The sequence below is a fragment of the Tursiops truncatus genome, chromosome 1, assembly GCF_011762595.2.
Source record: "Tursiops truncatus isolate mTurTru1 chromosome 1, mTurTru1.mat.Y, whole genome shotgun sequence".
Classification (NCBI taxonomy): domain Eukaryota; kingdom Metazoa; phylum Chordata; class Mammalia; order Artiodactyla; family Delphinidae; genus Tursiops; species Tursiops truncatus.
The window spans coordinates 7,415,298-7,441,226 of NC_047034.1; the positions used below are offsets into that span (position 1 = coordinate 7,415,298).

The 25,929-nt window shown below is 34.5% G+C and overlaps 1 long non-coding RNA gene across 1 annotated transcript; it reads right to left on the reverse strand.

The window, feature by feature from the left end:
- Positions 1-4,528: 4,528 nt before the first annotated feature.
- Positions 4,529-13,671, reverse strand: LOC141278951 (uncharacterized). Its single transcript, XR_012332439.1, has 4 exons — positions 13,651-13,671; positions 12,242-12,281; positions 7,722-7,776; positions 4,529-4,661 (listed from the first exon to the last, which is right to left on the reverse strand). It is a non-coding gene; the product is annotated as an uncharacterized lncRNA (long non-coding RNA).
- Positions 13,672-25,929: the final 12,258 nt, after the last annotated feature.

The window sequence follows — 25,929 nt, forward strand, 5'->3', positions numbered from 1 at the left end:
AATAGGTTCAGGAAAATCATTTGACAAAATTCAATATCCATTCATAATAAAAACTCTCAACAAATTAGTAATAGAAGGAACATTCCTCAGCATAATAAAGGTCATATATGACAAGACCATACTCACTGGTAAAAAGTTACAAGCTTTTCCTTTAAAATCAGAAACAAAACAAAGATATCCATTCTTACCATTTCTATTCAACGTAGTATTAGATACTGCAGCCATAGTAATTAAACAAGAAATAGAAGTAAAAGTCATCCATATCAGAAAGGAAGACATAATATTATCTGTTTTCAGATGATATGATTTTATACATAGATAACCCAAGAGCATTCACCAAAAAAACTGTTAGAACAAATGAAATAAAGTTGCAAGATATAAAATTAACACTCACAAATCAGTTGCATTTTATACACTAAAGAATTATGCTAAGGAGAAGTTAAGAAAGCAACCCCATTTACAACAGTATCAAAAAGCATAAAATACTTAGGAATAAATTTAACCAAGGAGGTAAAATACCTATACACTGAAAACCATAATATATTGATGAAAGGAATTTAAAAAGATACAAATAAATGTTAATCTATCCCATGTTCTTGGATTGAAAGATTGAATTAGTTTGTGAAAATGTCCAATGTATTCAAAGCAATCTAAAGATTCAATGTAATCCCTATCAAAGTTTCAATGGTATTTTTCACAGAAGTAGAAAAAAACCTATTCTAATATTTATGTGGAATCAAAAGGACCCTGAATAGCCAAATTAATTCTGAGGAAGAAAACATCACATCACACTTTCTGATTCCAAATTATACCACAAATTATATTATTATTATATTCCAAATTTATAGTAATCAAAACAGTATAGTATGGGCATAAAAACAGGCACGCAGACCAATGAAACAAAATTCAGAGTGCAGATATAAGCCAACACATATGTGGTCAACTGATTTTTGACAAGGACACAAGAAAATACAATGGAGAAAGAAATCTCTTCAATAAATGATGCTGGAAAAACTGGGTATCCACATGCAAAAGAATGAAGCTGGACCCCGGTCTTATGCCACTCACAAAGTTAAGTCAAAATGGATCAAAGATTCCAGTGTAATATCTGAAACTATAGAACTTCTATAGGCAACCATAAGGAAAAAGATCCTCGACATTGGTCTTGGCAGCGATTTCTTGGATAAGACACCAAAAGCAAAGGCAGCAAAAGCTAAAATAAGTGGGACTACATCAAACTAAAAATCCTCCTGCAAAGTAAACAATCAATGAATTGAAAAGGGAATCTACAGAATGAAGACAATACTCACAAATCATGTATTTGATAAGGGATTAATATCCAAAGTATATAAAGAACTTATATAACTCAAAAGCAAAAAAAAAAAAAAAAAAAAACCAACCAAAAAAAAGCAATTTAAAAATGTGCAAAGAACCTGAGTTTTTGGTTCCAGAGAAGACATACAAATGGCCAATAGGTATATGAAAATGTACTCAACATCACTAATCATTAGGAAAATGCAAATCAAAACCACATAGAGATAATCACTTCACACCTGTTAGGATGGCTATTATCAAAAAGATAAGCAATAACAAATATTGGTGAGAATGTGGAGAAAAGGCAACTGTTATACACTGTTAGTAGGAATGTAAAACAGTACAGCCATTATAGATAACAATATGGCAGTTTCTCAAAAACTTAACGATTGAATTACACTATGATCCAGCAATGTCACGTCTGGGTATTTATCCAAAAGAAGTGAAATCAGTATCTTAAGAAGCTATCTCCACACCATGTTCATTGCAGCCTTGATCACAAGAGCCAAGATATGGAAACACGCTAAATGTCTTTTAATGGATGAATGGATAAAGACAATGTCTTATATGTGTGTGTGTGTGTACATATATATATATATATATAGTTTTATTATATTTACAGTATAATTGAATATTATTTATTCAGCCATAAAAAATAAGAAAAGCTTGGCACTTGCTACAACATGGATGAATCTGAATCTGTAGGTCATCAGGCTAAGTGAAATAAGCCAGACATGGAAAGACAGATACCGTATGGTACCATTTATATGTAGAATCTTAAAAAAAAAAAAAAAAGCCAATCATCACAGAAACAGAGATTAGAATGCTGACGCTGATTGCCAAGGGTTTGGCGGGAGGGAGAAATGGGGTGGTGTAGGTCAAATGGTATAAATTTTCAGTTATAAAACACAGAAATTCTGAGGATCTAATGTACAGCATGGTGACTATAGTTAATAATAAGGTATTGTATACTTGGAAGTTGCTGAGAGTAGATCTTAAACATTCTCATCTCACACACACAGTTAACTGTGAGGTGATGGATGTGTTAATTATTTTAATCTGGTAATCATTCTACAATGTATATGTATATCAGATCATCATGTTGTGCACTTGAAATATATACAGTTGTATTTGCCAAGTTTTCCTCAATAAAGTTTTAAAACTCAAACAACCAAAAAAATAAAAAATGGGTACAGAATATTCACTACTTAACACTGCTTGGTTTAAGGAAGTACAATAATTATATAGAATTGTTTGTGAAAAGAGAGATTTTGAAAATCCAACTGCCAGGACTAAGATGCATTTTATATGAATAAATATGTATTTGAATAAATGTTTATGTTAATTGTTTTAATTCACCACTTTCTATACTAACAACTAAACAGCTTTTAAGATGTTCATTGAAGCTGTTTGAAAAGTGATTAGAAAATACCAAATGTTAATCACATCTCTGATTAGTTTTTACAGATTACCTCAAAATTAATTATGTGAATCTGTTTTAATATCAGAGAAAATTGTTCTTCTGTCTCACTCTTTGTCAGTTTTAACTTATTTTGTCCATGAGACTTCATAATAGGTTGTAAAAACCTTAATGATCACTTATATGATCTTTCCCTCTTTCATTTTAGTTTTTTTCCTTTGCATCTTAAGTCCTAAGCTCCTGACAGTACTTACTTTTGTACAATGTTTTAAAAATATACTGTAAAGAAAAGCTACAGTGTTTTCCCATCAGAAGAAGCCTCATTACACTGTTTAGAAATGAATCTATTTAAATTGTCTTCAGTTATTTCTGATAAGGTAATCATTAATTCATGACCTAGCATTTATCAGAACATTTAAAAACTGTATAGAACAGCCCACCATATTCCAGACTTCTCAGAAAAGCATTATACTGTTACTAATTGACAGATAGTGTTCTGAATATATTCGACCACTTTATGGGTGCCAATGATTGAGATCTCTAAATAATCTCATAAGCTACTGCTATTCCATTTTTCCTCACCATGGATCAACCATAAGTTCTATTTATCTCTATACTTTTAAGAAATATACTCTATACTTTTAAGAAATAGATATGTGGAACTATAAAATGCACCTATCTTCTTCTTACGCATTAGCAATCTTTACTTGTATCATGCCAGGGTCAGAGATTCCCTATCCACTGAATTTTTGTTTGCAGAGGTCCCATCTTTCTATCTAATACCTTCTATGAAAAAACAACCAAGGCCATTACTTTCTTTCATAATAATTCATAATATGGTATTCTAAAGCACAGTTCTAATAAGAGGAAATCTAATATTTTATTTGCCACCTCTGAACACTCAAGTCTGAATATACCAATACAAAAGAAACAAACTCTTTTTGTTAATTCATATTACATTCTTATGGCAAAGAATTTGTTAAGCTTTGAAATATCAAGAAATATCTGATTGTATGGATGAAAACAATATATCTGTAATCATATTTGTGTTATCAGATATTGAAATTTTTTTCTATTACTTATTTTGATTCATTTATATGGACTTCATATGTATTTGAACATTTACTTCACATTTAACAAATTTATTAATATTAAACTTTTCTTTATAAATGTTTTTATAGTATTAGAATATTTACTAAAAATCTTTGGTAAATTGTCTAAAACAAGGCTACTTATATTCTTTTTTCCTTCTTTAGTAGGTTTTGAAGAATCTTTTTTTTGCGGTACGTGGGCCTCTCACTGTTGTGGCCTCTCCCGTTGCGGAGCACAGGCTCCAGACGCGCAGGCCTAGCGGCCATGGCTCACGGGCCCAGCCGCTCCGCGGCATGTGGGATCTTCCCAGACAGGGGCACGAACCCGTGTCCCCTGCATCGGCAGGCGGACTGTCAACCACTGCGCCACCAGGGAAGCCCGAAGAATCTTTTTTATAATATATATTTTATGTATCAAGATTGTATTTAGTCTATGAACCATATATTTATATTTGAAATATGTGCAGGTCTACAAATAATAAAAAATCATATAAACCAAGTAACATATGTGTCCATATGTAAAAAATCTGTAATATATGTGTTATCTGTATGTGAGTATATCTATTATGTCTATCTATTATGCTCAGACAACCACTTATGGAAAAATAAAATCTCCCAGAAAGCTAACTGAGAGGAAAGTTTATGATGCTATGATTTGAAAGAGGCTCCTGAACGTTCAAGAACAAAAATATAAAGTGTTAGAAAGGTCCAAGCGATTATGACTCACCAAGCTCCATCTCTTTCCTCCAATAATGTGCGTAAAATCTTCATGTAGAGAAGAGCCTTAGTTCAAGGTTAGCAAAGTATCAGGGGGCTCACGTGTGATCTGTGGATTGCTGAAAAAAAAGGAAACAAGGCTATCATAGTTTGAAAAATATGGATTTGGGCCCAAATCTTAGAAGAGGAAATATAATTCAGCAGGGTGGAATCTGAGAGTTTTCTTGCCTTTCTCAAAGACTCAGGGTCTAGATTTGGGATGTTAAAAGGAAAAAAAAAAACCTCATTAATGAAAAGTTCATGTAATTCTTATCAGAAAACGTCAGCAAAAAGTAGATGAACTCAAATTCACATACCAGGAGTCTTTGCTCCTTTTCCTCTATCACCTCCCTAACACTGGAGACAGCATATTGTAACGTCCTTCACTTTTTTGGCCCTTCCTCTGGTAGTGACAGTTAGTGTCATGTTGCTAGCTGTTGGGATGGGCACCATTCGTGGGTTCCTTTTTTTTTTTATCCCCCTAAGATTTGCCTTTTCTTTTAACCTACAAGATAGTTACGCAAAAATGGAATCTCTCATGGGTAAAAATCTTGTGCCTACTATTGAATTGGAACCCTATCTTTTTATTGAGACTATTTTTTATTTTCATATTATTTTTTAATATCTTTATTGGAGTATAATTGCTTTACAATGGTGTGTTAGTTTCTGCTTTATAACAAAGTGAATCAGTTATACATATACATAGGTTCCCATATCTCTTCCCTCTTGCATCTCCCACCCTCCCACCCTCCCTATCCCACCCCTCTAGGTGGTCACAAAGCACGGAGCTGATCTCCCTGTGCTATGCGGCTGCTTCCCACTAGCTATCTATTTTATGTTTGGTAGTGTATATATGTCCATGACTCTCTCTCACGTTGTCACAGCTTACCCTTCCCTCTCCCCATATCCTCAAGTCCATTTTTTAAAACAGAGCATATATCACAAGATACATTTGAGACTGATTTCTGTCCTCTGAAAGTCTTTATCATACCTTTGTATTTCCTTAAGGACTGATTCCTTTTCTTCAAGAGGGAAGACAAATCTCATCAACATGAACCGACCACTGACACTTGCAGTGAAAAATTTACTGTCTCCAAAAAGCACTCCATACCCCCTGAGTTAGAGAGTCAGGGTTGTCCCCAAACACAAAGCAAGGCATTTTTCAGGAGTATGACCTATTTATCTTTACAACTCTGAACCTCCATGACCTCATCCTATGGAATATTTACAACTATCCGTGTATGATTCTGGAAGAAAAGATTATCTATATTCTTGTTGACGACCTTTGCTATGCAGTCAATATTGAAATTTGTGTGGCCTTTTGTAAAGCCAACATCACCTTCTTTCACTGAGTTTGGTGTTAGGGTGCATGCAGATGAGTTACTGTCTCTCCACACTTCACAAAATGCTCCTTGAAACATATGGGCACTTTTAAGGTTAAAACCTAGAATTTCTCAATAATTCATGGGTCTAATACTCATACAGAATCATATTCTTCATCGTACTGTACTATAGATCCTAGGATAGCAAAGCTGGCATCTATGTGGCTCATGAAGGGCTTAGCATGGTGAGAGACGCCTAAGACAATATCTCGCGGTCCATTAGGGATCTGAGGATTGTAGCAAAGCTTCCTGCAAATAGTCACTCACTCTTAAGAGGCCTGAACCTTCTACACTGCTGTTCCCTACATGGCTTGATATCCATGACCTTAGTTTGGCAATGCCGTGTCGGGGCAACAGTCACTTAAAAAAATCTTGAATAACCCTTAACAAGGCTCTCACAGAAAGTACTCAGCTCCTAATCTGTTTTTTATCCTACAATGAAGACGAAGGATCAGTTGGGAGATTTTGGACTTTCTCATTAAATAGTCAAATAGCTCAAGGAATAATAGTTGGGTTCTTTCAGAATCTACCAAAGAAAGAAAAAAAAAAAAGAAGAAGAAGAAGAAATTAAATAAATTAGCACACTTAGGTAATTTATATCTTCAACTAACTTCATCAATTACTAATATTAGTGGGAAATATTGAAATATTTTAGGGCATTTTTTCACATTGAGATATAGTTTTCACCACTTTGGGGTCCATTACAGTGATAAAATCCTGATGGAAATACTAGGGGAATACTTGCTCTGGCAAAAGAAAGATTTTCACTAGATTGGATTCTACTTTCCGGGGGAACTCTCTTTTCCATTGTTCTCTGGGGGTGGGGGTTCCTCCCTATCCAATAACCTCCTTGACCACACCTGATGGGGGCAATATACAGGAGGTTCATCTTAAGGTATGCTCAGTTTTACAACCTACATAATGCTGGCAATAACTTTTGGCATCCAGGTGTTGGGTGTGTGTGCAAGTCTGTCTCCCCAAGAACGCTTGAGGGAAACGCTTAACAGAGTTCCTGGGATAAAAAGGCAATCAATGATTGTTTCCTTATCCTCAGTTTTAGATGAGAACCATTATTCCTAAGAAGTTGAAAGTAGAATGATGAACTCTTTTCAACCTCTTATCATGTAGTATCTATCAAAATTCTGTAATAATATTTTTTTTTGTTTCAAGCCAGAAAAACCTCCAATTAAATATAGAGAAGTTGTAGTACAGCTATAATATGAACTGTAACATAAAACAATGAATGTATGAAAAGAGGTTAAGCAGTGCCACTTTAAAAAATTCTAATTTGAATTCTATAATTATAGGTGTCACAGAAATTTTGTCGCCCTTTTGCAACTTTTGTTAAGTAGAGAATATAAAGAGGTTTGCACTTACAGCAAGAAGATATGAAATTGTAAAGGGCAAAAATCTACAGAAATTTACTAGATAATACTGAGTAAAAAGAGAACATGTTATTGTAATGAAAAAAGTAAAACTAAGCTGTAAAATGAGACATACAATTCTCATTTTTAAAATGTGGCATCCTGTTGTATTTTTAAAATAGATGTGTAAATCCTAGAAAACACTTGTGTGGTGTTTATAAAATTAGGTGTGTGTAAAATACATTAGGATTCTAATGTATTTGCTCTGTTTTTAATTGCTCATGTGTTCCTTTGTGGTTTTCCACTGTAGCCCTATTGCCATTCAAGCAGCTAATTAACATCTATTATTAGGTGCTTTCTCCACAAAAATACCCTCTGCTTTATATTTAATTACCTTTTCCAAATCCCAGAGCCAGGAGGCTTATAAGATGATAAGGGTAAATGACTATCTGTGGAGTGGAAAGCATATATTTTAGATGGAGCAAGTGCACATTTATCACTAAGAAAGTATTTATTAAAAATAAATAATAATAAAAGCAGCTAAATTAAGATCACATTTAGCATTAGGTATCTTTCTTATAAAAATGTCTAGAAAGATGAGCTACTTAGTATATATCTAAAAATATTTATGTTCTGTCAAGTCTTCATGAATTCTAAGAGTACTTTCAGTATAAAATATTTAATTTCAAGCAAAATGGTAATGCATATTAATTTCATTTTTATCAAATGATTACTTATGATACTGTAAAAATAGTTAAAATTGTTTTAAAAACACAGTCACTTAAAATACATAGAAACCCAGTATATGTATGTGCTTGTATACAACAAATTATTTTGATACTAATTTTGGTTCAGTAGTGAATAATTTAGTAGCCTACTACATCTCTCTATTAAGGAGAATGTTTTGATACATAAAGCTGTGCATATAACTGTAAGACAGGCATCACTGTATTTCCTAAAATAGAATCAATATGTTGCTTCACAGTATGAAGGTTATATGACTTACTTGTAATAACGGTACATTTGTAATAATGCATTTGAAATTTATGTTAATAGACACTTATGGAAGAAAGTTACATAATAGGTAACAGTTACATAATAGTTAGGTATTTTATTATTTTTTTCTTAAAAGAATTACTTGGACTACAGTGTGGAAAATTATTTTTAGTGTAACAGGTGGAACAGTGTGAGTAGGAAGGAAACACTTGCAGTAGTCAGTAGTGAGGGTGGATTAGCGTGTTAGTGGTGGAGATATACAAACATAAATGTCAGATGTACAAAATATTTGGGAGGTAAAACTGATTTCATTATGTATCTGATACAGGAGGTGAAAGAGGGAAAGTAGGGTGAATGATTGCCAGGCTGGATTGTGTAACTAGATGGAAGACAGTGGTCTCTCTCTTGGAGGAGCTACTGAAAAAAGAATAAGTTATATTAGAAGGACATGAGTTTGGTTGGCAGGATGAATCTGAAGAGTTTCTATGGCTATGTATCCCAGCTCTGGCTCAACATGATCATCAAATGAGAAGCTTTAAAAAAAAAAAAAACTCTAAATATTCTGATTTAATTTTTTCTGAAATATATCCCACATGTCGATTTTTAAAAGCCCATAAGTGATTTCATTGTTAGTCCCCTTGGAGAATCATAGACTAGGGCAGTCAAATGTAAATAACTAGATGTTGTACGAATGTAAACTTTCATACATACTGTTTTAAGTATTAAATTCTGTAGAAAAAACATTTGAATATTAAAATATGGAAAAAGAGATTCTGAAAGATTTATGGTAATAAAAACCCTTTTTCTAATAAGGAACCATAATATTTACCTGGAATTTAAATCAGTATATTCATTTTTTTGCCCTAAAATATCTCAGTATTAGTTTTTCAAAGTATTTTTCTCCATTACTAATATTGAATATTGTGATTCATTTTACATAAATATCTGAGCATAGAAATGTTCTTCTCTTCTGGCTTTAATGTTTTCTGTTTTAACTCCCAAAACTTTTTTCTTAGATTTTTCTTAGTATCTTTGTACTCTTCCTTTTCTTTCTTCATTAATGCTTTGAATAATTTAAAAATATTTCTTAGAGCCCTATCATTTCCTATAATGTTATTAGTAGATTCATAAATAAGCTATTGTTTCATAAATGAATTTTATATCAGTTACTGTTTTTGGAAATGCTTAACTTTATTCAGAATGACTTTTGTCATATATTCTGTATTCAAAGAATGCCATAATATTTGCTATCAATGATAGTTGAAAACTAGTTTCCACATTTAATAAAATAAATCTAATAGTTCTCATGCTTTGGATAAAATAATGTATCTTGCCAATGGAGTTAAATTACTTCATTTTGTTTTATCCATAAGTTCACCAATTATTTAATTAAATTAATAAATAAGTTAATATTATATCAGTTGGAAACCATAACAATCCCATTAAATAATAATCAGGACTTTATGACTTTATGACGAATGAATTGCTACAAGATTGTAACTTTTGATCATATCTATATGATATACATATTGTACATATTGCACACATTATAATTCTTTACAACTTTATATATAATATATATAACTATATATAATATTTTAGAACATTATAAATGTATATGTATGTATACACATACATATTTATTAATAAGTAGGAGAAAACAGATTGCTTAGAATGCTATTTATTGAACATAATGCATATAGATCTGTTTTATAAACTAACAAATGATTATGAAGGCAAAGATGAGAGGCTGTATCATTGTCACCTGTGCATCTCTAGTGAAGAGTGCACAGAACAAAGGAGGTACAGAGTAAATACCCTCTCTATTATACAAGGGTTGAGGACTAACTTACCAGTAGAATTTTATACTAATATGATACCATCAACATGAGTTTCAAATACAATTAATTCTTATTTTTTCCATTCAAAACTGACCCAAATTTTGGCATAAAAGTAAGTATCTACTAAAAAATGAGTTTCTTTTCTACAGTGTGTACCTGTAATGATTTACCTGTCTTTATGGATCACAAAATATAATACTGCTATTATGAATACTTCACATGCCAATACTTTATGGATCAAAATGTAACTCAACTGACATAATTTCTGAAATGCCTATATTTTTTTTTCATGCTTCTCATTAATACATTGTGATGCTAAGTCATTGGCAATGCAAATTCTTCATCATAAAATGAAAGATTAAATCAAATAAAAATGCAGTGTTAACTTTTAAAACCCATGTTTTAAAAATAAACATTCCACTGACATTTATGAGGCATCAAATAAAATAGTCTCAGGAAGATCATCATAAATGCGAACGCACAGGAGTTAAAGTCATAAATTCCTTTCCAAACATTTATGAGGCCAAAAAAATAGAAGGCAGTATTTGAGAAGGCTGGAAATTTTTGTGTGACAAGAATTTCTGATTTTTCTTTTTTCAATATACTCCATTATAAAGAAATAACAAGTTGAATTTTTACCTCAAACAGAAACAAAACTCCTATCAATATGAAGACATGTTTATTATGCTGCATTCAAATAATTTAACTGAACATAGTTCCACAATAGGAAGCTTTCTCAACATCAAACAGTATTTTCAAAGCTTCTTGTTTCTCTATGCTGGTCATTTAATATTGACCAACACCAATATGTGAATACCAGTCGGTCTTCTCCATTCATTCAGCATTTTCTAACAATGGCCAATGAAGGTTCATGAATGCCTAGGACAGTATCTTAGATCAGCCTTAGGCACTCTGTGAAAGGTCATTCCGAAATTTTTAAAGCCTTGATCATTATGTATATGACTTTTCAGTGAAATGTAATGGGTTTTGATGGCTCTCAACAAATTGGCATTTAATCTTACCAACTGCTTATTAAAAACATGCATTTTCCAAAAATTGAATTGTTATGCCTGTAGCTTCATAGGATTAGGACCTAAAAATTAGGACCTAAAAATCAAATGTATTTTTATCAATTCTTACTTTAAGATATAGCATCATGATTTCAATTTTGTTAGGAAAGCCTATCCACATTATTATACTTTTAAAAGAATACTTTTCATCTATTCTGTGTGTTTATTCACCCAAATGAATTCTATTATCATTTTATGAATTTACATTGAAAAATTACATTAACTTTGACATATTAATTTGTTAAGGATGAAGTCTTCAGAATTTCAGAGCTTCAAGTTTAGAAAGATACATTATTTCTCCATTGATTTAGGTCTTATTTTATGTCTCCGTTAATATTTTAACATTACCTTAATATAATTCCTAGATATTTGTTTTTAATTTATTCCTAAATATTGTTAATTGTGTTATTTTAACAAAGTATTTTTCTCATTATACTTTGTCATGAGATTTTTCAGTTATGAAAAATAAAACTGATTTATATGCATTTACCTAGTTTCTTTTATCAGGTCACAATATTATTTTTAGTTTTATTAGTTTTCTTTTTGGTTTCTTTGTTTTTGGATTTTCTAGGTAAAAATGCCATAACTTCTAAAAGCAATGATAAGTTTATTTTTAAACTCATATCTTCTCTTTCACTCTCTCTCTACACACACACATATATATATATGTATATATATGACCTTTACTGATTTTTAAATAAAAGAACAGTATCCAATAAGATTTAAAAACACTGTCATTTGCAGCAACATGGATGGACCTGGAGATTATTATACTAAGTGAAGTAAGTCAGACAGAGAAAGACAAGTGTCATATGATATGGCTTATATGTGGAATCTAAAATAAACTGATACAAATTAACTTATTTACAAAACAGAAACACTCACAGACTTAGAGACTGAACTTGTGTGTACCAGGAGGAAAGGGTGGGGAGGAGGGATAGATTGGGAGTTTGGGGTTGACATGTACACACTGCTATATTTAAAACAGATAACCAACAGGGACCTACTGTATAGCTCAGGGAACTCTGCTCAACATTCTATGATAACCTAAATGGGAAAATAATTTGAAAAAGAATAGATACTCATATATGTATAACTGAATCACTTTGCTGTACACCTGAAACTAACACAACGTTGTTAATCTACTCTACTCCATAATAAAATAAAAATTAAAAAAAAAGAAACTTAAGAGACATATCAAAAAATAAAAATCCTGTCATTCCTGACTATAATTTTGTTCTGTTTATTTATTGCTCCATAACTAATCACCCCAAAAGTTAGTGGCTTAAACCTTAAAAAAATCATTTAATTACTTCTCACAATCTCTACGGGTTGGTAATTCAAGAAAGCCTTGGCTAGGTATTTCTCACTTGGGGTCTCCAGTGTAGCTGTAGTCAGATGTTGGCTGGCAGGAGCTGGATGGTGGTGGGAGGGGGATCACTTAGATGGGGGCTGGCCAGTTTTCACTATCTTTTCTTATAGCCCTCCTTGTCATCTCTGACAAGGCTGGTTTGGGCTTCCTCTAGGTATCATGTCCTCAGAGCACTTAGCTTGCTTACTTGACACCTGAAGCTTCAAGAGTGAATATTCCAGACAGCAAGGTAGAAACTTTATTACCTTTCATGACCTAGCCATGAAACCAGAGTTCATCATTTCCAAAGTACTCTATTTGCTGACCAATCAAAAGCTCATTTAGGGCTTCCCTGGTGGCGCAGTGGTTGAGAGTCCGCCTGCCGATGCAGGGAACACGGGTTCGTGCCCCCGTCCGGGAAAATCCCACATGCCGCGGAGCGGCTGGGCCCGTGAGCCATGGCCGCTGAGCCTGCGCGTCCGGAGCCTGTGCTCCGCAACGGGACAGCTCAAAACAGTGAGAGGCCCGCATACCGCAAAAATAAGTAAGCTCATTTATATTCAAGGGAAGGAAGATAGGTTCCACCTCAATGGGGTGGTTGTCATAACCGGGAGCCACACTCAAAAAATATAACTTCTAGCATTTTATAAGACTTTTTGCTCTTTTCTTTGAATACTCTTTATAATACTGAGGAAATTTCATTCTGTTTTTAGTTTATTTGAATATTTCATTTATTTTAATTAGAATGTATATTTTTAAAATTTTTATCATCTATCTATGTGATAAATCTGTTTATTTCATTCCAAGAAAATATTATGTTTGCCTTATGCCAGGCTCCATGATGGATCCTGGGTATATAGAGATGAATCAGGCAAGATCTGTTGCACCTCAGTTGATCTCATCTCAGTTGTCTATATAACCACAAACCTACTGTCGGCCAGAGTCCTGCCTGACTATCTACACTTTGCTGAGTGTTTTCTCATACCTAGTCTACTCCCACCTTCTCTTCTCAAAACCTCAAGACTCCCAGTCCCAACCCTCAGTTAAAAATCTTGGTTCACCTACATTGTTGCATTTATCAGCAATTCTTTTCTCTTTATTGCTGAGTAGTATTCCGTTGTTCCACAGTTTATTTCTCTAGTCTCCTGGGCTAGGCCATTTTTTTGCTATTATTCATAAAACTGCTATGAACAACAAAAAAAATCTTGGCTTCTATTTCACTGAAAAACAAAACAAAACTTTTTATTATTTGTCAGTAGGCGTACACAGTATCATTTTATCATAAAATATTCCCATATAAGCCCTACTCCCCATATTCTGTTTTCCCTCCAGTAACAATGGGTGAATTCTGTCTGCTGCTCACTTTTCTTCTTTATTTCTCTACTAGATTCCATCCCCCAACCTACTCAAAAAATTATGATCCTCCAATTAATTCCACTCTTTCCTGCATTATGCAACCCAGGAGTTGATTCTCTTTCACATGGAAAGTCAGAACTTGTAATGAAAGCGTCTGCCAAATCAGAAAGATTAAGAAAGGTCCTCTGATCTTATTCTGCTGGTGATATCCATTCTCTCCATGCCAAGCTCAGAGCTCAGGCATGCAGTTATTTGTCATATTTTCCAAGGTCATGTCACATTGGATTCAGCCTCCAGTCTTCACGGAGCCTCTGGTTTAGAATACTGATGAGTAACCTGGTACTTTGGCTGCTGGCAGCCAGTGAGAGCTCAGCGACTGACTTGTAACACCAGATACTGCAGTACTGCAGACAGACACCAGTGGGAAGAAGAGAATACGAGCTCTATAGGTAGGCCAGTTTGACTGAGCCCTTTCCTTTTGTGTCTTCTCCTTTCTGCTCAGTCCAGTTTCATTTGCTCATAGGGTGCCATGTACGGAGGTCTTGCCCCCGTCTTCAAAGCAAAGATCCTTGAGCGAAAAGCTATGCCCGATACCTCAGCTCACAGAAGTGCTGTGGAGACACTGCAATTCAACATGGTGGGGCCATGTCACCTTGACTGTTTTACATGAATATTCTTTATTACTCTATTTCCTCTGTTGGAAAATTAGCTACCCCTTTTGCATCATTTTTCCCCTACTAGGTGTTAGGATATTCATCCCTAATTTAGTCTACTTTAGAGTTAATTTTTACCCAGTAATTTGAAATATAAGTACCTCATGAAAGTCTATTCCCATTTACCTTCTGATACTTTGTGCTATTTTTGTCATACATGTCATATCTACATCTATTTAATATAAATATATAAAGATATTATAATGTATATTACAGACACTAAGTTTTTCAGGGCAGGTAATAATGATTTAAAACTATTAAATTTTTTTAGGAAAAAAACAAATTAGAAAAAAGAAGGAACTAATTTACTCATAAGAAACAATGTTTAGATGCTCTTCACAATATAAATTCCGATAATTCTGTGGTTAATATTTACAATTTATCTATATACGGAACATAACATAATTAAAGCTCCACCAAATAACGAAAATGTTTACAACTTAGATACTACAAATATAGTGTTAAATCTGACAGAAGGTTGAAGTGAGAAGGATGGGAAAAAGTGGTGTGTTATATTGGGATGTTAAAACATAGCACAGGGAAATCAGCTGGGTGCTTTGTGACCACCTGGAGGGGTGGGATAGGGAGGGTGGGAGGGAGGCTCAAGAGGGAGGGAATATGGGGATATATGTATATGTATAGCTGACTCACTTTGTTTTACAGCAGAAACTAACACACCATTGTAAAGCAATTATACTCCAATAAAGATTAGAAAAAAGAAGTGATTAGTGATACTTATTGAATTTAATGTGGTAAGACATAAATCCAAACAAAGAATGAATTATCAAGCTTTTTGTTTCTCAGAAGAGATCATGGAAGCTGGAGGCAAGTGTTTATCTTTCAATCCTTATCATTTTTAGTGAGAGATTGATAGATATTGCCTCAATTAAGCAAATCAGGAAATAGAAGCATAAGGACAATATTTACACCTTTGAAAATGAACACCAGGGCTTCCCTGGTGGCGTAGCGGTTGAGAGTCCGCCTGCCGATGTAGGGGACGCGGGTTTGTGCCCCGGTCCGGGAGGATCCCACATGCCGCGGAGCGGCTGGGCCCGTGGGCCATGGCCGCTGAGCCTGCACGTCCGGAGCCTGTGCTCCGCAGCGGGAGAGGCCACAGCAGTGAGAGGCCCGCGTACCGCAAAAAAAAAAAGAAAAAGAAAAAGAAAAAGAAATACCAGAAAATGAACACCAGTAACACTAAAGAGAAAACTGATTACAAATGAGTTACCTCTAGTAGTAGAGCTGGAAACAGGGAAACACTGGGGAGGAGACTGTTGATTCTCATGGCTTATTACTGATTTTTCAAAAGCTCTTGCCACGTATTTGCATTGGTTTTCTATCACTACTGTAACAAATTACCACAAATTTAGGGACCTGAAACAACACAAACTTCTTACCTTCTACTTCTGTGGTTTAGAAGTCCACCACACATCCCAGTGGACTAAAATTAAGACGCTGGCAGGGTTGTAATCCTCCTGGAGGTTCTAGGGAAGGACCCCGTTTCCTTGCCTTTTCCAGCTTCTACAGGCCACCCACCTTCCTTGACTCATGGCCGCCTTCCTACATCTTCAAAGTCAACCATGTTGTATCCCTCCAAACATCCTTCTGCGGCTGTAATTCCTTCTAACTCTCCCATCCGGCCTCCCTCTTCCACTTTTAAGGGCCCTTGTGATACATTGGCTCCACCTGGGTAATCCGGGCTACTGTTCTCATTTTAAAGTCAGGTGGTTAGCAGCCTTTATTAGCCCTTTCCATGTAAACTAACATACTCACAAGGGGACAGGATGTGAGCATCTTTCAGCAGGCCACTATTTTGCCTACCATGGTTTTAGTACTTCAGGTGAATTTAAAAATAATGATATGAAAATAATTTGCTTCATTAATAATAAATTCACACATAGCTGTTCTTAGCTTATTGCAGTATTTCTTAAACTATGGTCTACATGATGCAAATCACCTGCATCAAAAATCAGCTGTAGTGTATCACGCTCCTGGGGCCACACCCAACTTTAACGGATGGGAACTTGGAGGATGGGTTCCAGTATTCTGGATTTTAACAAGAATCTTACCTAATTTTAACACACAGCACATCAAAGTTTGAAGTGTACGGGTTCAGCCCACTGAAAGAGAGTTAAGGAAATGGCATCAGCTGAGGGATGTAAGAGGTAATGGGGCACAAACTAACTTGAACTATTTGTCCTTAAACAGGCAGCTTAGAATAGAAGAGCTTAACATTTAACCAGTATGAAGATACTATTTCCTGGAAGAATACAGTGAATAATAAAGAGATTCAAACAGAAAGGACATGCAATGTCCTACACATAATACATTATTTCTAAAATGTTTAATAAATGAATCTTGAATGATGAACTAACCATTTAAAAAGCAAAAATAAAACAAACAAAATGTATGCTGGGGAAGCCTGAAGATTCAAGAGAGAGAAATCTGAATAACTAGAGAAAAAAATTGATCCCAGTATAAATTAGTAACAAGGTATATAATTTGTTCTGAAAATTATTTGCTACTTTTTAACTTTATAATATACATTTTACGTAGTATATGTAGAAACGCTAAATAATTTGTGTCACATATAAAATATATATATGTTTTAATTTATTAAAAGGAGCTGGTGAACATTTTAAATAGTAATATTCCTGTTTCCTCCCTTCTTGTTTATGCATGAAAGGCCTAGCCACAATAACTATACTTAATGAACAATCATTAATCACCTACTGGCAGATGCTAGCAATAAAAGCAGAGTACATGGGAGGAATTTCACAGTGACACTGGAATAGTACTGAAACTTCAAGTTCTTTGAAGTGATGGAAAAGTTCAGAAAGACATTGAACGCAGAGAAGTAAAAATGCAACTTTAAAATGCTACCAAGTCATAAAGGAAACATGTTTCTTCATTTATGCTTCTGGCTCTCTTAAGCTCTTACTCTAACAAGAGCTTAAGAGAGCCTCTGCATCTCTGTTGCAGAATTTGTAATGGCTTTAAATTAGTGCCTCTGTGACCAACTCTAATTTTTCCCCCTGAACTGTTATATGCTTAAGGGCAGAGATTATATCATGTATTTTGTCTGTGTGTTTGTGTGTTTGTGTGTGTGACTCTAGTGCCCAGCAGAGAACCCAGCATTTAATGGATGTTGAAGAAAGGTCTGTAGCATGTTCCAGAGACACAAAAAGAAAGGGCAGAAAGGCTAATTTTTAAAAGCTCTTTCTAAAATGACTTTCTTTTTCAAGAATAGATTTCATGTACTTAACCAAGGCAGCTGTACGTTCTCATTTGTTGGTTTGTTTAGTTGTTACTATTTCCCACCACAAATATTGCAAATTAATTGAAGTCATATATTAATAATTGTATAAGTGCAAGAGAAATATTTTTCTCAGTTTTTTTCTTATAAGGCTTGCAAAGCATTGAGAATTTTACTTCAAGAAGCTCATTAAATTAATACATTATTTTAATGGTATAGACTCATATTAAAGAAGCCAATATATTACTAAGTAGGATTACCCGAAAGAAGCCTAATCCTGCAAATACATTTCCAGGGAGGCAAAAACTCATAATGCTCAGAATTTTAGAAAGAGATTATTAGGAGTTCATGGTCCTAATAGTCTGCAGATAGTATGATTTTCTTGAAATCTATGTATTACAATGCATTGATTGAAAATAATATTTTCTTATATTTAAGTTTACACAGTACTTTGAAAAATAATCAGATGTGCGGATAGCACAAGGAACTCTACTCATAACTACCCTTTGAATGTACAAAGTTAGCTCAGTCTCAGCAAACTTCAAGTTTTCTTATGATTTTTCCCACCAAACCTACCTTCCAATATTCAACATCTCTGGAAATGGCCCATCACTCCACCATTCTGCAGGCCAGAAACCAAGACTTGTTCTTGACCTCATGCTTCACACCCAATCTGTCCCTGAACCCATCAGTTGTACCTCCAAAATACTCTCTCAGACTTACAGTTATTCTCTATTTTTATTACCACTATTATCCTAATTCAATTTTTAAATAACTTTGACCTGAACTACTTTACTTCCTCATATACTGGTCTTTCTCCCTCTACATTGATCCCTACTAATCCATTTTCCAGACCACAGCCAGAATAATCTCACCAAAACACTCATCTAGTCTAGTCTGTGGCGATCCTCCTAGATCTCTTCTCCTAGGGTAAAGCAATTGTTTATTTTTCTATGCATTTGCATGTTAAAATAATTAAAATAATATGATGGATATGCATATAGACTATCAGCCTTTGTTTGTATTTACATAGTATTCTGTGTTGAACATTTTGAGGACATTATAATTTTTACAAAAAGCTATTAGTAATGGCAATGTTGATTATAATATTTGCTAACTCTAATTGAATGGCTTACGTGCGCTAATGCAACTAATACTCCCAACAAACCCATGAATGAAGAACTATTATGATCTACACGTATAGATGAGAAAAGCAAGAAAAATACAGACATTCAGTGCTTTCCCAGAGTTAATGAAGAGGCCAGGATGTGAACCCAGTCCAGAGCCTGAGCTATAGTACTTGTTCAGTTTATATGTGTGTAATAATAAATAAAGACTTCTTGGGGGAAAAGAAAAAACTTACCGTGTGAAGTTATTTTGTAAATATTTTTATTATTCAATTTTAAAACTCATCTTTTTATTAGTAGTAGTTATTTAATTATAAATGACTCTGAAAGACTGTGACCCCTTGCAAGTCCTTCCCTTACAAACTGAAACGTTCTTATTCATAAAATGCTTATTTCCAAGCTATTAAAGTCAATTAAAAAAATATATTTTCCTATCCTGGAAGTAGAATAATGGAAATAGGCTTAACACCTCAGGGCAGGCTGTGGTTACAACTACATTAATCAATCTGCACAAAAGTACATCCAACTCTTGGTCTGATAAATCCTATTCCAGAGACACTTGCCACCTGCGAAGAAAGGTGAACATTGTCCCCTACCTTGTGCTGTTGTCACAGTGATGGAGACAAGGCGTCAGGTTGCATTATAAGGTACTGCTGAGCTGGCATTTGGCATGCTCTAGAGGCCACTCTTGGCTCTGTTCTGGAACAGTGATATCTGAGACATAGGTATGTATCACTAAATCACCCAAAATATAACTTGCATTTTTTAGCATCACTGTTATTATATGTCTTCTCACTCCAGTTTTATCACAAATATAGAGGAAGATGTCTCACAATTACCATCTTCCTTTTCTTCTATGCTTTGTTGTACATCTAGCTGACTTCATGAAGTCTTGCTCCAAAATAATGTGTTTTCTTTCTGGATATTCTACATTCTGCTGTTTTCAGATTATTTCAACTGAAAGTTGGTGAGGAAAGAGGTTACAGGACATTCTGCTCAGACCAGGTATAATCCATGAAGGTGATGCAATCTTGAATTGCAGAGACAGTGTTTCTTCATTTTGCTGATACTTGATACAATTTATTCTCTGCATATGCATATATTTTCTCAGCTTTTTCTATTTGCTGGGAGCTAAACCCACAACTGTGCAGGAAATATGATATTCCTGCTAGAGATTCATTACTACTACCTTAGGTGGATCACTTGAGCTATTCATGGCTTCTTTCCTTCTCGCAGGGTCCAGGTATCAAGTGGGAAATTTAACCTTCTTTCTCAGGCTGGGAGGAAATTGTGTACTTAAGAGTTGCCAGTCTCTTCATTTCTATGCAAGCTATTTTCCAAAAAGGAAATACATAGGACCACTTCCTGAGATATACATTCTGTTGCCAGTACATCAAGCAGAACTTTTGGTTGTCAGGCTCCCCACTGACTCAACAAATTTACTTTGTTGATTTCAGAGGGAGAGGCTGAAAACTGATGAATCCAATATGTAAAAAAATATATTTTTAAAGTTACCAGGATGATACTTTTTGTCTGTCTCTTTAAAATCATTATCTTCAGTTTTTGTTTGTTTTGTTTTAAGAGAGGGAGAGGACACATCTATTCTCCCTCATTTCTGATATTTATGTAAAATTAAAGGAGGGACAAAATTTGTTCCGTCTATGTTTTAACTTGGCAAAATGAATCTGCCTTGTCTGGGATTTGATATAGCATTGGCTAAAAGAGAGCCACTCTAAATTTAAATTAAAGTTCAGAGAGTGAAATTCAGGAGTTTAGATTCTTAGATCCTAGTCCTTGAAGACATCACTTCACAAAAGGCAATTTTTCCGTATTTGTAATGAGAGATTCATCATTTATCGTGAGACAACTTTTCAGTGAAGATGATATGAACATTATTTAAGTCAGAATATTGGCTACAATAATGCAGTGTACAAGCTAGAAAATGACAGAAATTATAAACAGACTAAACTTGCTCTGATTTACTACTGACAGGAAGATTCAAACACCCCTGTAATGGGACTTTTCAATCTGAGAATTGCAATTCGTTAGACAGGACAGTTGGGTACAGAATGAAAATTTGTAATGCTAAGGAGAGGAAAGTAGGGGAATTGAAAGTCATTCATCATTGTAACACTTCCCTGTAGACTAAGCAGAGATAAAGGACTCTGTTCACATAAGAATTTCCAGTTTTTGAAAAGCTAAGTTGTTTCTCTTCTATAATATTATATTGGAACTCATGAAGTGTTTGCAGATAAAAGTGACAGAGTTTAGGAGTTTATGAAAAATAGTTCCTGTGATTACCCACAACTGAAGTCTGTATTGTAAAAATGAATAATATGAGGAAATAGTTTCTTACAATGTCAACAAATATTTATCTCACAAGTGATCCACGTGACCACAAAAAACTGTCAAGATATGAAATAATGTTAGCCCACGTAGCAAATTTATGAAGTACACATCATTTATGTAGTAAACTGTGGGTTCCCTTTGCCATTCCATGAATATAAGTTTCCTTGTTTTATATTTTTAAGTTGTGTTTCTGTTTCCCACTGAACAGGGTTCTCTGTATTAATTTAGACTCAGAAGTCAAGAGGTCAAATTTTAAATTTTCTTTTTGTCCAATATATGTTTACCTTGTGCAACCATACTCACATTTGCTGTTCATGCTTTGGCATAAGCAGTCTATGATTGATGAACTTTTAATTTTTGAGCAACCCATCTGTGGAAATGAACTGTGAGGGTCATAGATATCCTAGAATCCTTAACTGAAATTCTGTGCAATTTAAAATTCTTTGGAAGTCATTAAATTAGAGAAGCCTTCAAATTCACACACATACGCACGCACACACACACACACACAGGCCAAAATTCAACTAGTTCACAAAAAGAAACACTAGACAAGAAAGACTGATTATCTGGATTCTGATTTCTTTTTAGCTTAAAGTGCACAGCTCACTGCTGATTTATAGCAAAGGCAGTTTCACAATCTCATTACATCGACACATCTTTTACGGTAAATAAGTAAGTATAAAATTTAAGTTGGCCTTGCTGTCAAAGAATGATAATGTTTATATCTGTTATATACTGGAGTTTTGTTCCTAAAATCAGTATGGCTAGTTGACAGATAGAGATCTTAGACTGAAACACTTGATTTTGATTTTCAACTCCATCTCAGAAGAGACAAGAGAGAAGTGTTGGCAAGGATGTGCACAAAAGAGAATTTCTGTACATTGTTGGTGGGAGTGTAAATTGCTATAGTATGTTCACTATAGCATCACTCACAATAGCTAAGATGTGGAAACAATCTAAATGTCTGTCAATGGATGAATGGATAAAGAAAATATTTTTATATATAGTATGCTATATAATGCTACATTAAATTAAATATATATGTATATAATATTATTTAGTCTTAAAAAAGAAGGTTATCCTGCCATTTGTGACAACACAGATGGTCCTGAGGAAATTATGCTAAGTAAAATAAGCCAGATATAGAAAGAAAAAACTGCATGATCTCACTTATATGTGGAATCAAAAAAGGCAAATACACAGAATCAGAGAGTAGAATGGTGGTTACCAGGAGCAGGGAGGTTGGGGAAATGAGGAAAGGGTCAAAGGGTACAAGCACAGTTATTTAGGATAAATAAGTCTAGAGATCTAATGTACAACATAGTGACTATTGTTACTAATACTATATTGAATACTGGAAGTTTGCTAAGAGAGTAGATTTTGGGTGTTCTTATCACACATAAACACACACAAAAATGGTAACTGCGGTGAGGAGATAGTATGTTAGTTTGACTGTAGTAATTGTTTTACTATGTGTGTGTGTATATATATATATATATATCAAATTATCATGTTGTACACCTAAAGTACACACAGTTTTTATTAAAAAATAAAATTAAAAAAATAAGGCAAGCCTTTCCACTCCAACCATTCAAAAACATCCCTGTGATTTCCCTGGCATGATTTTTTTCTCTAAGTTTGAACCACATTCCTAAATTACTTTCTTCCTGTTTTCTTCTTCAACCTTAGATGGCTGATCACTCTATTCTCACTCTATTCTTAACTGATTTCAGTCCAATGTTTAAATGATTCTTTCAAATTCAAAACAGCTATAAGTATTTGTATATTTAACCATTTCAGGAATGCTAGGACATATTAAGAGAGCATTTGTAACACACATCTGCTTATAAAAACATATGAGGAACTGTCATTTTATTTTGTACATTACAAGGTGTTTCTCATAACCCTACAAGATAAAAGACAGTCAAACTGATACTTAGACAAGTGGGAGGAGCACAACATTCATTTTGGTGCCCCAAATTACTAACCACCATTTAAATGATAAACTGTAATCTGCGGCAGAACATAAAAAGTTTAAGGTACTTGATATGCAATGCAATGTGAGATACAGAACGCAGAACCACGATCTTGTATTCAGGCTTTTAAATGTTCAGATTTGCTTGATAATGCATACTTAGTCTTTAGATTCCTTATTTATTCAACTAATATTTATTCAGTGCTTGTCACAGAAGAGACACTGCCCAGGGTTAGAGACAGAACAATGAACAAGAGGTAGAAAGTTTTTGGCTTCAATAAGTTTATACACCAGAAAAGGAAATGAACCGATAAATAGGTAATTCATATAAGGCATCGTGAGAGTTGTGACAAAAGTGGTAGAGATTGCCCTGGAAGTGCACAATCAGGGGTGCGGGGGGGGGAGGACACCCTGATTTGGGGAGTAAAGAAGGCCTCTGATTGGAAGTGCTCTTAAAAGAGAGGTTGAGAATGAGCCAAGACTAGCCAAATAAACTGTCCTAGTGTAAAGGAGGTAAGAAGGCCTGCAAGGGGACACGGGTTTGTGCCCTGGTCCGGGGGGATCCCGCGTGCTGCGGAGCGGCTGGGCCCGTGAGCCATGGCTGCTGGGCCTGTGTGTCCGAGCCTGTGCTCTGCAACGGGAGAGGCCACAACAGTGAGAGGCCCACGTACCGCAAAAAAAAAAAAAAAAAAAAGAAGGACTGCAAGTGAAAAGATAAACACTTCTTTAAGGAACCAAAAATATTTAGGACTACACATTAACGTTCATGTGAACAAATTAAGTTTTGTGAGTTTTTTCTTTTGTATGTACTGCCCAGTATCTGTATCGGCTGTGTGATGCTAGGCCAGAGTTTTTGCATTGATTTCTTACCTTTAAATAAACTAATGCATAAATAAATATATACATTAAAAAAATAGCAAAATGGGCTTCCCTGATGGCACAGTGGTTGAGAGTCCGCCTGCCGATGCAGGGGACATGGGTTTGTGCCCCGGTCCGGGAAGATCCCACATGCCGTGGAGCGGCTGGGCCCGTGAGCCATGGCCGCTGAGCCTGCGCGTCTGGAGCCTGTGCTCCGCAGCGAGAGAGGCCACAGCAGTGAGAGGCCCGCATACCGTAAAAAAAAAAAAAAAAAAAGCAAAATGAAGACAACACGAGTATAACAGCAATACATATTTCATAAGAATATTCTGAGTAATAAATATGTTAATATACATAATTCACTTAGAACCTGCTATGTGATACTTGATATATAAATATTATTGTTTCCTTATTTAGTATTTTAATATTACTACTATTAAGTATTACTATGATTGGTGGGGGGGAGTAACTACAAGATAGAGGAGTGACAATATTAGATGTGAATGTTACTAAAATCAGTGAGTCTGTAGTGTGAAAAATAAATCAGAGGATAATGGTTAGGAGTTTCTCATAACCTTGACATGGGTGGATGGTGATCTGGAGTGGAACAGTAGTGATTTGACAAAGAAAATGAAAAAATTTAATAATTCTTCATAATAAGAATTATATGCAGATTTTGGTGACTGAACGTGATATAAACTGTCATCTTTGGGTGCTTAACTGAAGATGAGGCAGTGACAGTTATTAAAAATGGAGAGGACTGGCAGAGGACGACATTTGTAATGAGAAGATGATTGTTTTAGACCACTGAGCCTGCTGAAACAAAATACCATAGACTGGGTGGCTTATAAACAGCTGAAATTTATTGCTCATAATTCTGGAGGCTGGAAGTCCAAGATCAGGATGCAGCCTAACTGGGTTCTAGTGAGAGCCCTCCCTGGTTGAAGATGACTTCTGGCTGTGTCCTCCCATGGTGGAAGAGGGAGGGAGCTTTCAGGGGTCTCTTTCATAAAAACACTAATACAATTCATGAGGGCTCTACCCTCAAGACCCAAGCACCTCCCAAAGAGGCTCTACCTCCTAATAGCATTACACTGGGCATTAGGATTTCACATATGAGTTTGGCCATGAGGATTTCACATATGAGTTTGGAGGGGGGCATAAACATTCAAAAAATATCAGTGATGAAGTCAGTTTTGATATAGACATTTGTACAAACTATGAAGCAGATATATATATATATATATATTTATAAATATTTATATATGTATATGAGACTATTTCAAGAATGATGTATTATCCAAATACATAAGAATGTATTTATAATATTATATATAATGTATTTATAATATTTATATAGTGTATTTATAATATTTATATATGTATTTATAATATTTATATATTTATATATATATGTGTGTATGAGAGACTATTTCAAGAATGATGTATTATCCAAAACAGTCAAATTAGAAAAGTCAAGCAAATTAGAATTAGAAAAACCTTTGGATTCAGCAAGCATAGTTTCACTGTGTGAATTCTAGACTTAATGAATTTAGAGATGAATTTCTCCTTGGTTCTAAAGCAGAAATAAGAGAAATTTCCACAACTAGGGTGGCATATGGAAGAAAAGACAAGGTCTTCATACAAAATGGGATAACTTCATGTATATTTAAATGCCAATGAGTAGAATAAAATGAAAGACACATACTG